General features: G+C 31.2%; 1 long non-coding RNA gene and 1 other non-coding gene across 2 annotated transcripts; one reads left to right on the plus strand and one right to left on the minus strand.

The window, feature by feature from the left end:
* Nucleotides 1-8311: 8311 nt before the first annotated feature.
* On the plus strand, nt 8312-8421 carry MIR395E (microRNA MIR395e). Its single transcript, NR_120759.1, has one exon. It is a non-coding gene; the product is annotated as a microRNA MIR395e (primary transcript).
* A 3190-nt stretch (nt 8422-11611) lies between these two features.
* On the minus strand, nt 11612-12759 carry LOC127150947 (uncharacterized). The gene is made up of 3 exons (XR_007823586.1): nt 12615-12759; nt 12219-12435; nt 11612-11955 (listed from the first exon to the last, which is right to left on the minus strand). It is a non-coding gene; the product is annotated as an uncharacterized LOC127150947 (long non-coding RNA).
* Nucleotides 12760-13495: the final 736 nt, after the last annotated feature.

The following is a 13495-nucleotide window of genomic DNA, read 5'->3' on the forward strand; positions in this document are numbered from 1 at the left end:
AGGGCCATAATCGATCGACAACCGTCGCATAGCCGACCTGTCTCCGTCAATCGCCACGAAACGAGTCGCGTCTTCACTGGCCGTACCTGAGTCGTCGTACCCGTACTTACGCCAGCTGCCGCTGACGTGTACAGTCTGAGTCACGCGTGCCTTAGCTGAGCCGTCCTCCTGCGTTCGAGCCGCACGCCTGCGCCAGCCGCCTCTATCCGAGTCGCGCGCCACCTTAGCCGAGCCGCCAGTCGGTTTCTCCCCTCCAGTCGAGCCATTTAAGTTGCCAAGCTTCTTTTAACCCTATTTTGACCTATTTTTGGTAATTCTTGGTATGTTTGACTTGGTTCTTAGCATACCCAACTAAGGTTTATTTTTGCCCTAACTAAGTTAATTGTTGGATTAAATTGACTAGAGTTAACTGGAAACCGAGCTAGAAACTTGTCTAACTAAGTCTAAATTGAGTTGGGCTTCGATTCTTGGGTAAGTTAAATGAACTGGATTTTTGGATCCTTAATCGACTGCGAGTTGAATTATTTAAACTGAGTTAATTACCCTTGTGGCTTAGGATTCTTCCCCTTGGGAAGTGTGACCACAACTGTTAGGAAAATCTCGGTTTAACTAATCTCCAGGTAAGAGATTGTACTACTAGACTTTCGATTGAAATTAAGAGATCACATGTGTGCATGGTTATGCATGGACGATAGCTAAATTGCATAACTCGCTATTATTTATGATGACTGGCATTATAAAGATGATTGACACTGGTGACTAATGTTATGATATGACTTAGTATGTTGATGATGACGACTGCGTTATGTTTGTGATTAAGATATTTGGATAAGTATGTTATGATTGTTATGTTATGCCATGTTTATGATAATGTTATGACACGTTACATGCTATGGATAGGTTGTACTGTTAGCTTCACCTATTAGAGTCATACCCACATGGGTATCCCTCCAGATCACCACCTTATGACTGTGTAGTCCAACGGGATCAACAATCCTTTATGACATTGACATTGACATAAACATGATTATGAGTGATTTGACGGGGTCACTCACAACCCGATTGTCTTAGTGTTTCCTTCGGGTACACTAAAGACCAGTTTGTCCTAGGTGTCCCTTTGAGTTCACCGAGGGTCATATATGTTCCTACGGGATCACAGATCGCACGTGTTCGAGAACGTGTCAATTCAAGGGTACTACCTTTACAGGACTCTAACAAGAAGTTAACAGACACCTAGCGGGACTAGTAGTGGGTCCCTTACTGAGTATATTTTTATACTCGCTCTTTCTTGTTTAATTTTACAGGCAGAGTTAGTGGTAAGAGCAAAGGGAAGCTGACGACTGACAAAAAGTGACTATGGCAAGCCTAGGGATCAATTAGCTTCTGCTTTATGTCATTTGGTCTGATGCACTTTCTATTTTATTTTATTTATTTTATTTTATTTATTTTCTCTAAAAACTAGATAGGGTCCGAGTTAGGATTTTATTTAATTTTATCTTTAAACCATTTGTTTATGATTTTTAATAAGTATTAGAGGTTTTGGTTTATTTCTTATTTTTAAATTTAAGAAAATTTTATTTATCTTTTAATTAGTAATGACCTCGGCTTAGTATAAGGAGTTGGATCGTTACACATTTAAAACGTCAATATAAAGTTATTAATAATAATACATTCGTGTCGAGTGATAGACAAAGGTGACACATTTAAAACGTCAATGCAAGTGTATTAATGACAATATATTTGTGTGAAGGTATAGATAACGGTGACACATTTAAAGTGTCAATGTAAGTGTATAAATGACAATATATTCGTGTTGAGTGATAGATAACGGTGAAACATGATTTGCATTAATGTAAGGGTATTGATGACAATATGTTAGTGTTAAGTTATCGATAACGGTAACATATTTATTGTGTCAAGGTAAAGATATTAATGACACAATTTTGGTGTCATCTATCATATTTAACAACAAATTTTCAAAGTGTCGTTAAAGAGTCTTCTTGAAAGTGGCTTCAATGACGCGAAAATTGTCGTTGAAAATCTTTATGACACATATTTTGCATCGTTAAAACCCAAATTTGTTGTAGTGGCTCTTTATAGGTTCTAATTATATTTAAATCATCAACATATACAACTATAATCGCAAATCCTTACTGTGATTTCTTAATAAAAACACATGAACAAATTGGATTATTTTGACTACCTTCTTTCCATAAATACTCGCTTAAGCGATTATACCACATTCGTCCTGATTGTTTCAATCCATATAATGATCTTTGTAATTTGGTTGAACATAATTCTCTAGCTTTTGAATTATATGATTCATGTATCTTAAATCCTTTAGGGATTTTCATATAGATTTCATTTTTCAAAGATCCAAACAGATATGTTGTAACTACATCCATAAGATGCATATCAAGATTTTCACATACAGTCAGACTAATTAAATATCTTAATGTAATAGCATCCACCATAAGAGAATATGTTTCCTTATAATCAATGCCAGTCTTTGAAAAAATCCTTGTGCAACAAGTCGTGCTTTATATCTAGTGACCTCATTATTTTCATTTCTTTTACGCACAAATGCCCATTTAAATCCCACAGGTTTTACACATTTAGGTGTATGAACTACAGGTCCAAAAACTTCACGTTTTGTGAGTGAGTCCAATTCTGCTTGGATGGCTTCTTTCCGCTTGGGTCAATCCTTTTTATTACGACATTCGTCAACAGATTTAGATTCATAATCCTCATTTTCATGAATGAAATTATGTACAACATTATACGCAAAAATGTTGTCCACAACTATATCAGTTCTATTTCATATTTTTCCTATCATGGTATAATTTATCGAGATCTTATTGTTATCTTCATATCTTGAGTCTCATCAACATTTTTACAATTAATCAGGTCCCAGATTTTTTCTTGAATGTTTCTATTGTCAATTAAGTCATTTCGACTATTGATCACTTTTCTTTTTTTAGGATTATTATCCCTTGAACCTATTGGTCTACCACGCTTTTGGCGCAGCACTGATTCATTAATTTTATCAACTTGTTGAGTTGGGATTTCAATTCTAGATGGAGCATTTGTAGCTGGAATATATGACTCAGTCACTTTCTTAGTATCTATAAATGCATCTGACATTTGGTTTACTACACTTTGTAAATGAATTATCTTTTGAACTTCTAGTTCACATTGCTTTGTACAATGATCTAAATGAGACAATAACGATACATTCTAGACAATTTCATTTTCCAACTTAATTTCTTCCCCTAATGTTGGAAAAGTTGTCTCATTAAAATGACAATCAACAAATCGTGCAGTAAATACATCCTCCGTCAAGAGTTCAAGATATCTAATAATTGATGGGGATTCAAATCCGACATATATTTCTAACCTTTTTTTAAGTCTCATTTTAGTACATTGTAGTGGAAAAATTGGAACATATACTGCATAACAAAAAATTCGCAAATGAGAAATATTTGGCTCCTGATCATAAGCTAATTTACCAGGGAGTATTTATGATAAGATGTCGGTCTTATGCGTATAAGTGACGTTGCATGTTGAATAGCATGACCCTATATATATAATGGAAGTTTGCTCTCATAAGTAATGGTTTGGCAATCAATTGTAAACGCTTGATAAATGATTCTATCAAACCATTTTGTGTATGAACATGAGTTACAAAATGTTCAATATTTATCCCAATTGACATGCAATAATTATTAAATGTTTGAGATGTAAATTCACTAGCATTATCAAGTCAATTTTTTTTATTGTATAATAAAGAAAGTGTGCTTTTAATTTGATTATTTGAGTAAGTAATCTTGCAAATGCAATGTTTCAACTTGATAATAAACACACATGTGACCATCCACTTGATGCGTCAATTAAAATCATGAAGTATCTAAATGGTCCACTTGGTGAATTAATAGGTTCACATATTTCACCACGAATCTGTTCCAAAAATATAGGTGACTCAATTCTCACTTTGTCTGATGATGGCCTGATAATCAATTTTCCTTGAGAGCAAGCAATACATGATAATTCATTAGATTGAAGAATCTTCTGGTTCTTTAGCGGATGTCCATAAGAGTTTTCAATAATCCATCTCATCATTATCGACCTAAGATAACCCAATCGATCATGTCAAACAGTAAGCATATATTTAAGTTCATGAACTTCAGGTTCATGATTGCATATGTTTCAATTACTTGTAAATGAGTATAATATAATCTTGAGAAAAAAGCAAGCTGTATTTTCAATGTACGCTTCTCATGTGAAACAATAAATGTAATTAAAGATATTCTATATTATTTTTATTGTTAGTTTCAACATAATAACCATTTTGACGTATATCTTTGAAACTCAATAAGCTTCTTTTTGACTTACTAGAGAACAAAGCATTACTAATTGTGAATTTTGTTCCTCTATGCAACATAAGGTTTGCTTTACCAAAACCTTCAATCAAGTTTGTATAACCTGATATTGTATTGACATTTGCTTCAAGCATTGTTAATGTAGAAAAATATTTTTTACTTTTAGGTATTGTGTGCGTAGTTGCACTATTTACCAAACATAAGTCTTCATTATTCATCTTTGAGTCAGCCAAAATATGAGAAATGTCAATAACTCTTCATTGAAAAAAAAATGATTACAATAAGTCTCTTGGTAAAAAAGAAAAATCAAAACTAACCTTGAAATGTAAAAAATGTAAATAAACTGGTAAATGTTAAATAAAGAAAACACTCAAACATAATGCAAATATTAATTTTGGACGTTATCACAATTAAAAGAAGTATTTGCTACTTCTTCATTAACATCATTTTTCTCTTTAGGAGACTTAAAGAAGTCCACCACATCCAAATGGGTCATGTCGGAGGGGTCAAATACATCATCTTCATAGGCAAAGTTTACTTCCATGTTCTTCCCTTTTTCCTTTAATGAGGCTTGATAAAGGTCGACTAAGGGCGTGGATGTACGAAAAGTACAAGTCCAATGACCATTCATATCACAACGGAAGCATTGATTTTCACCACTTTTAATTTTCTTATTTTGTGAAGTCTTCCTTTTATGATCATCATTTATGGTTTTCTTGAAATATAAATGATTATTACCACGTAACGTATAATTACTTCTTCCTTTACCACAGTCATGACCTCAGCAACGACCTCGACCTCGACCATTATTATTTGAAAATACAATATTTGCTTCAGGGAATGGTGTTGCTCCAATTGGTCGAGATTCATGGTTTTTCATTAATAACTCATTATTTTGTTCAGCCACAAGAAGGTATGATATGAGTTCAGAATACTTTTTAAAACCTCTTTCTCGATATTGCTGCTGCAGGAGCATATTCGAGACAAGAAATGTTGAAAAGGTTTTCTCTAACATGTCTTCATCAGTAACTTTTTCTCCCGTATGTAACAATAATTTTGAACAAATTTTAAATAATGCAAAACTATAATCACTTACTGATTTAAAATCTTGCAACATTAAGTGCATCCAATAATTTTGAGCTTTAGGAAGAATCACATTTGTTTTTATGATCATACCTTTTCTTTAAACTTTGCAATAGTTTATATGGATCTTTTACCGTAAGATATTCAATTTTTAGTCCCTCATGAAGATGATGTCGAAGGAAAATCATGACTTTTGCCTTTTCTTGACTTGAAGTCGTGTTTTCTTCTTTAATCGTTTCTCCCAGATTCATGGCATCCAAATAAGTTTCATCATCAAGCACCCATAATAAATAATATTATCACCATTGATACAAAATTCTAATTTGGTAAGACTTACATGCTAAAACTATAACAAATAAATTTACTTATATCATAAATTTAATAAACATATCAAACATGCATTCTAAAACAACTTAGATAACTAAATATCATACTATGCAACTAAATAGTATATTATGCACATGATACAAAAATCAATGTGTCCAAGATATAATAATTCAAAACAGGCATATTAATGGACAATAATTAAAGATACAAATTACATATACATATAATGAAAAATTAACAGTAATACATACAAAAAATGCTAATTTTACAACATACATATACATAACATGTTAAAACAACATGCTTAGGTAATTTGATAAAAGCATTTAAATTATAAAAACAATTACAAAACTATACTAATAGAAAGTAGACAATTAAATTATAGACACAAATCATAAAGAACCCATAAATTATATATAGATCTTAAAATAATTGAAATAATAACCAAACATAAAAAATCATATAAATCATAAAAAAAATTAAGATGAATTAAACCATAATCTTATTATGAACTAAAAATATTTTGAACAAACAATAATCATGTAAATATAATATGTAACATTACAGCATGCAATAGGTATAACATATTACATTTTCAAATATTTAAACTATGCATGATGTATACATAGATTATTTTATGCAATGTTCACAAATACCAATACAAAAAAAAACTAACTAATATTATAACCTACTTTTTGTAAATGATAAAATTGTAGAGACTTGTGCTGATAACGTATTATAAAATAAAGAACCAAGAAACTAAATAAGAACAATGCAACAACACAAAGAAAAAAGTAGAGAAGAGAGAAAGTAGAGAACAATTGAACTTAATTGTGGTGTGATTTATAAAAGCACCACACACCTCTTTTTATAAAACATATCATGGTATAATTTACATTATGAAATTTAATGGGATGAATGTTACAATGGAATTAAATGAGAATTATATAAAATTGGTTATGAATATCTACATTTCTAAGGTATATTATATTTAAAATATAATAGTTTTTTTAATTTACTTTAATTTTTTAAATTTGTCTCTTCCTTTTCTTTAGTACTCCCTCACCGTTAACAAGAGTCCATCGGTTCATTTACTTTATTTTTAAATTTTCCACGGATTCATATTCCCCATTTATTTCAATTGATTCTTCCTATTCTTCATTCTTGGAGTTTATTTTTCAAGTTCCTAGTGGTCAGTATGGGGATTTTCTTAAATGAAAAGAAAAGAAAAAGAAAAAATTGGTTAAAATCAAACCAAACCGACCTGAATCGTAGCAGGTTGGTTCTGTTCACAAACGGAAATCAATTTATACCGATTATTCTCTGGTCTTCTCTCTTATAAATTGGGCACACACCTCAGTTCGATCCTTGATTTGTCCAAAACCGAACCCAATTGAACCATGCACACCGCTATTAGCCACAACGTACGCTCTTGGATTTTGCAGCACTCTGGAATGGCACCGCAACGTTGCCCTATTTTGCAACATTATTTCCTTTTCTTCCTCTTTTCTTCTCTACTTTATATAATTGGTTCTGGCTCGTCTGGACTATGCAAAAATTGGATCATTTAATTACCATTTTTTAACTTTCAGCCTCATTCTTGAGCACAAATTCTAAATTCACTAGCAAATAAAATCTAATACAACAATGCATAAATTAAATAATTCTATATACATTCAAATAAGAGTACTTGTTAGGTGTTTTTCACGCTGAAGTTTGAATTATTTGTTAATTACTAAAACAAAGTTTGGAGTTGCTCAAGTCTAGATTAATTAAGAATGTTAAAAGTAGCCTAGACATATATTCAAATGCATGGATGAATACATTAATATTTGTATACATGAACTACTTGATGAAGTCACATGTAGTAGTATTCACCCTCAATGTCCTCAATGTCTTTTGATGTACTTTCCTCTAGTATTAGTGTGTAGGATTTTTCATCTGTACAAAAGTAAATTAAAGTGAAATTTATCAAATATTCAACTTCTTATTTCTTGCTCCTAAATGTGTGGGTAAGAGAATAATCTTTTTCTCTTTTATATCTTTTGATTTGTGTTTTGAGGTTCAACCACATTTTCAAGCATTACAATTAGAGGTAAAGTAAATAATAAGGGATATTTTTTTTTTTTTATTTATTCACTTACGTGGTCTAAATGATAATGCTCTATTTTCTATATGAGCTATTTATTTCATGTCTATGTATAGTTTTAGGGTTGGAGTTTGCTTTAGTTAGCATGAAAAAAAAAAGCTGAAAATAGAGATTCCAAGGGATGGAGTTTGCCTTCAACTTCCATGAAAGGGAAAAAGAAAAAGAGTACAAGAAAAGGCATAAAAAAAGGTCTATACTATCATGTGACAAGTGGTGGTGGGTGGTTCCATATGGGTTATATTGTATCTAACCCATACTTGAGTCTTCATTCATACACTCTTCTTTGTCCCTTGCTATTTCTATATAAATACAGGACACTTTGCATTTTGAATTAACTTGAATGAAAACCAATTCCAAATAAATCTTGGTGTTTTCTTGAGTTCCCTTCCAAGCACTTCAGAAGAAACAACAACCATTTCTAGTCACAAAATTTTGTGATGTGTACTTTACAACTGAAGTGTTTGGGGGAACTCTAGAAGATACTTCAGTTTCTATATATTTATTTTCAGCTTCCATCACAAAGGTGTTGTACAAACCCTAACCACAAATTCTTTTGTTTTTGATTTTGTTTTTGTGTTTTTGTTTTGATTGTCTTAATTCAAGATCAAATGACAACAATGGTAAGAATTGCTCTATCACACGCTAAACTATATGAGTTTCTTTCGTGAATAATCATAAAAGACTGTGCAATTAGTACAACTATACAAATATCTCGCTCTCTTTTAAAATAATTCTTTAACCATCTTGATTTCTATTTGAATTGTGTAGCCTCTCGTGTATTTCTAGTTTTGGTTGTTTTAGGGTTAAATTGTGATCAATTTGGTACCTATAATTTGATAAAAATCACATAAATAGATCATTAGGTTTTATCAAAAGAGTAGGATTAAATTATTCTAACCTTTCGGAACAAATTTACAATCAACCTTGTCTTTAATGTTGAAAAAATTAGAATTACATTGAGTTGATCAATAGATTGAGTTTTAAATAATTTTTTCATACTATAAGTGGAGTATAGGATTCGACCGTCGGTCTCCAGGGAAGAAGTATACCAATTATTACTAAGTATATTCACTTTGGTAATTTTTAAATAATTTATGAAAATTTCAAGATTGCGAAATCTGACACCACTTAGATTGTATTCCCTGTATTTGGAAAACCAAATTCTCATCTTATATATTTTAATTTTTAATATTTGGAGTTCTAAATATATAAAAATGAAGAAAATTGGGGAATTCGAAACCCCAGATGCCTATCACTTGTGAGGCTGCCAAAACTAACACTTTTGTGGTCGTCTATCATCTCTTTCGCTCTTCGAAAACCCTTTAGCTGCCACTACCTTCCTCAATTGTGACAAACAAACTATGGTAGGCTACAAGTAATAGCAACAACTTGGCTTTCCAGTCAACGACCATTCCTTGAGTTATGATCAGAATCTATCGATGCTGAATAAGCGTTTATCGTTGTTTACAAATGATGTTGATAGATCTGACAAAAATCTAGGGTAATTATATATAATTGGTGCCTATCTGTATTTAATATTAATAAATTATGAAATATTGAGATATTTGTAAATACTTGTTATTTAAAATAATTTCTTGTTTGAAGTTTCTTTGTTTTATTTGAGTGTCAGGTTTTTTTTTTTTTTTTTTTTTGCTTAAGTTTTATTTCAAAGTTATATAAGTTTATGTTTTAATGATGTTTTTAATTTTACAACTTAGATTTACAAATTTAGGTTCATCTTTGTACCTAGCTACATAAGGGTGATTTCTCATGTAAAGTTCATATCACCGATTTCTCTACCTTCAATAAGAATTTTAATTTCACTTTCCGATTTTAATTTTTCATCTCTTTGTTTAACAAACACTAAGATATTGATTTGTCTTTGCAACTTTTATTTTTTCATCAGGTTTTTTCCCAACAGTGTTATCTCAACTTTAGGTTTAAAGGTTTGTGATCTTTTGGAGCGAAAACTTTTCATTTTTTGTATTTGAAAATTGCCTTCTCATTTTGCGATATTAGCTCTTTTCGATATTTTAGGGTGAAAACTACATGTTCTTTTGTTGGTAAAATAAAATTCTATGTCAAGGCACTTGGGGATTGGGAACTCATTTCAACTAATGTTAATCCTCAACGATTAAGGAGAAATTCCGACATGAATTAGACTGCATAAGGAGTAATGCAAGAAACTCAAGGCTTTTAATTATTTTGTAGGATTATTTATTGTACAATGTCAAGAAAAAAGTTTGGGATAAATTATAGGAGGAATTTGAAGAATGGATAAAGGTGAAAGCTATCAAATAAGGAGAAATTTGGGGGTACATTTCATGCAAATTCTAAAGACAAGATACTTCTTGAGACAAATAACTGATGATCTATCAAAGGGAGCAAGGGAAAAGGAGGAGCCGAAAAAAAAAAAGACAGGTAAATTGACAAGCGCACCTAAAAGAATCAAATCGAGTCAAAACCAGGTCAAAATCACCATGAAAATGACAAAGAATTAAAATGCATGAAGTCCTAGAAACCAGTACGTGCACCTACGCTACCCTAGACACGAGAACATTAAGATTATTTGACATTGGCCCGAGCGCAGCTGCGTTTCTGTAGAGCAACAGTGCTTCAACAACCTACCTAGAGTGCAGTTGTACTGCATTTGAACAACCTCCCTACTTCCCTTTTTATGGAAAATTGTGTAATTTAGTAAGTTTCTTCTTGGCTAAGTCTGTTTCTCCTATTTATTGAGATGTTCTTCAACACTCAAGATACGAAGTTTACTTAAAATTTATACCTAAAAGAGTGTATTCTTGCCCTTAAAAGTTAGAGATTGTGAAGACTAGTTTGGTGGTTGTTCGAGACTTCGAGACATTGTCCAAGTGGAGAATGACGAGTCCATCAAAAGAGTAGGTATGAGAGTTGTCTTCTTTGGTTACTCTACTTAAGCTTTATGATTTCAATTTTGTATGAAAATATGTCTTTTTGAAAATTATGAGCAGCAAGACTCATTAGCTTTGGATTACTAGTTTTACTTATGAAAATTTAGAGATCACTACTACAAAAATATACTCTCTTGACGTTTTTAAACTGTTTTAAAACCATTTATTATTCTTGATAGTTTTAAAACCATTGTTGAAGCCAATGTCAAAAAAGTCAAATTTCTTGACGGTTGATAGAAACGACAAGAATAGTAAACATTGACAGTTTAAAACCGTCAAAAGTATGAATATTCATGATAGTTTAAAACCGTCAAGAGTATAAATGTTCATGACAGTTTAAAACCGTCAAAAGTATGAGTATTCATGACATTTAATAACCGTCAAAAATTGATTGTTTATGACATTGAAAAACCATCAAGAATATACTTGTTTATGACATTTTAAAAACGTCAAGAATGTACTTCTTTATGACATTTTAAAACTGTCAAGTATGTTCCGAATTTTTTTAAAATTGTAATTCAATTATATTTTTGTTCATGTATCATTCTCATTGTTCTGTATAGTGGTCCAACAACAATTTCATAAATATAGATAAACGACGATATTCATCAAATATAGTTTCAAAACTCGAACATTTATGCACGAGGACAATTCCAAAACTTCAACATATATTAACATTTTACCATATATGTATCAACATTTCGAAAACTTTACATATTTGTTCGATATTGTCATATAGAAAACAAACTTCTATCAACCCAACCTAATATGATAATTCCAAAATTACAAAACCAATCCATCTATGTTATTCCAAAAATCATAAGACTACAATTCTAGTTCAAGAAACACAACCTTAACTAAAGAAGCTTGAAACTCAATGACCTTGGATGAAACTTGGCTTCAAATAAACTTGCATTCTGCATCCTCTATATCCAATTCATGAGCTAAAATAACTACAACCACCAGCAGAGTCAATCTACAAGAAGTAGATAACATCACAACAATAAAGTGAGGTCTCACAAACATGCATAGGTGAACTACTCACAAGCCTCTTCACAGCTATAGCTCGCCCATCAGGTAGCTTACCCTAAAAATATTAGCAATAACTATAAGTCGTTTTAACTACAATATCACTTATTAGTACTCTTAATTGATTATGACTAAAAACGATTTATAACGACCTATAAACAAATTCTTCTACTTACACAGAACCCCATAAATTTTCGTCACTACCAGCAAAGCCCAATTTAGAAGCTATAGGAACAACAAAACGACGACCAATTTCAATGTCGAACACACATCATAAAAGTTGGTAAAGAAGCTAGCAAGTGTAATTAGAGAATAACAAACCATAAATGAGCAAACAAACGCATGTGAAGTCATCAAGGCATCTCTATTGTTGCTTCTACATGTGCTTGTCTTGGCGTCATGAATGTAGCTAATTGTGTTTCCATGAGATGTAATAATTTTTGCAAACAGTAGAATCCAAGCTGAAGGACAGATGATCTGAGGTGTATCTAAATTCTAAACAACACCACATAAAGGAAACATGATGCAGATTCTTCTTCTGTCAAACACAAATTGTAAGGTATTTAAGACTACAGTTGAATTTGCTTCACATTTTGTTAAGCTTCTGATTGTTCTGATGAGAAATAAACACATATCATTATTAAATGGCCAAGAAGTTTAAGAAATTATATGGTTTCTTGCAACAAAAAAAAAAAGAAAAAAGAAAAAGGAAATTACATGGTTTTAAATACGTTTGGTATTAATCCCAAGTACTACCTCTTCAGAAATCTCAATCATGAGGGCTCTTGCCAATCTGTTCATCCTATTTACATAAAGAAGAGGAGAGAATCAGAGCAACAATAACAAAAGTTGTTAAAAAAACTCATTTAATTATTTATTCTACGGTGATTTTTTAACCAAAAATTAAAAAATCTGCAGTCCACGAGTTAGAATGCTAGAAAACTTTAGGTAATCTCTAAAAAAAAAAGGAAAAGAGAAAGTTGGAAATGGAGCCTTACTTCCGTGCAATATGCTATTCTTAATCGTTTTAAAATCTATCTCAAATACGTCTAAATCTAAGTTAATAAGAATTTGAGATCTTTTTCTAGAGATGCACGTAATACGTTGATACCATTACGGATCTTTTTTTTTTTTAATAATGCATTTTAAAAAAGTAATGTCAAAAATAGGATGGGAGGCAAACTATTGACAAAAATAGAGTGATTTTGTAGAAGTCGTGTACCCGTACACGACTTTGCTAGGAAATCATAGACGGAGTCCACGACTTCAATGCGTGGACCTCACTCCCTTCTTTTTTAATTCAAAGATATTCAATATATATATTTATTTATTTGGTATTTAATACGTGGGTCCCAATATATATTTATATATTTATCTATTTATTATTTAATGTGTGGGTCCCACAAGTTATTTATTTTTAAATTTAAATATATATATATATATATATATATATATATATATATATATATATATATATATATATATATATATATTATATTTTGGGTTTTTAATAAATGCATTAAACTTCTTAAAACAAAATTAAACAAACTCAATCTTTTGAATTTCTATTCTACCAAATTTCGTTATTCGGACTAAGC

This window comes from Cucumis melo, chromosome 9 (assembly GCF_025177605.1).
Source record: "Cucumis melo cultivar AY chromosome 9, USDA_Cmelo_AY_1.0, whole genome shotgun sequence".
NCBI classification, from domain to species: Eukaryota; Viridiplantae; Streptophyta; class Magnoliopsida; order Cucurbitales; family Cucurbitaceae; genus Cucumis; species Cucumis melo.